The following is an 876-nucleotide window of genomic DNA, read 5'->3' as shown; positions in this document are numbered from 1 at the left end:
GTGTGTGTGTGTGTGTGTGTGTGTGTGTCGACATTACAAGTCAAACCGATCCCTGATGATGTGATTATGCATTTTTTTTTTTATTATTATTATTATTATTTTATTAGACAGTTACATTCACTGCCAACGCCACACACAAAGCAGCAACGGCACTCGACCAGTGTGCCTGTCTTACATCAGCTTCACGAGAGCAAGTGCAAACCGGAAACCGCTGCAAAGCAGACAGGAGCGCGGTATGCTGTGTCGTCTATCACGCTTTGTTTCCTATAATACGTCTCACACCTGCGCCTCGGGGAGACTGACTGAGCATGCCCAGATGGGATGCAGAAGACAGGAGAGATGCATCGGAGAACATCGGGGAATTCCCAAACTGCGAACCTCTGACTCATGCTGGATGTTTCGAAGGAGCTAGTTCAGGGGCGGACTGGGCTTCTGGCAATTCTGCCCTAATGCCATGGCAAATGCACGGGCCTGGTAATGTGGGCTGGTCTGGCTGGATTGTTGTCCCAGTCTGCCCCTGAGTTAGATCTAATAAAAGGATGTATACTCAGTTGTGTAATGCAGGGAGAGACAGAGAGACTAAATGTTGTATTTCCCATATTAGTTAAGATAAATTTAGATCCTATGTAGATATGTTTGAGACCTAAAAATAATCTTTAATTTGTGATGTTTCTTTCAGATAATAATGAAAGCCTAATAATAGCTGCTGGCTAGCTGTGTCATGGCTTTAGTTCAACATTCAACAGACAGTTGAATAAGCATATTTCCATAATAGCGAACTATTCCTTTAAGTATCTTCATGCTATAGCTTGAAGATACTGGAGAAATGTATCTTTAGGGCAGGTCAGAGTGTGTGTGTGTGTGTGTGTGTGTGTG

At 43.5% G+C, this 876-nt stretch overlaps 1 protein-coding gene across 1 annotated transcript in view; it reads left to right on the top strand.

The window, feature by feature from the left end:
* slco4a1 (solute carrier organic anion transporter family, member 4A1) overlaps positions 1–876 on the top strand; it is a 30,243-nt gene that overhangs the window by 846 nt on the left and 28,521 nt on the right. The window lies entirely within an intron of this gene.

This window comes from Etheostoma spectabile, chromosome 7 (assembly GCF_008692095.1).
Source record: "Etheostoma spectabile isolate EspeVRDwgs_2016 chromosome 7, UIUC_Espe_1.0, whole genome shotgun sequence".
NCBI classification, from domain to species: domain Eukaryota; kingdom Metazoa; phylum Chordata; class Actinopteri; order Perciformes; family Percidae; genus Etheostoma; species Etheostoma spectabile.
The sequence above is the reverse complement of the archived record's forward strand: the minus strand, read 5'-3'. Positions and strand labels throughout refer to the sequence as shown.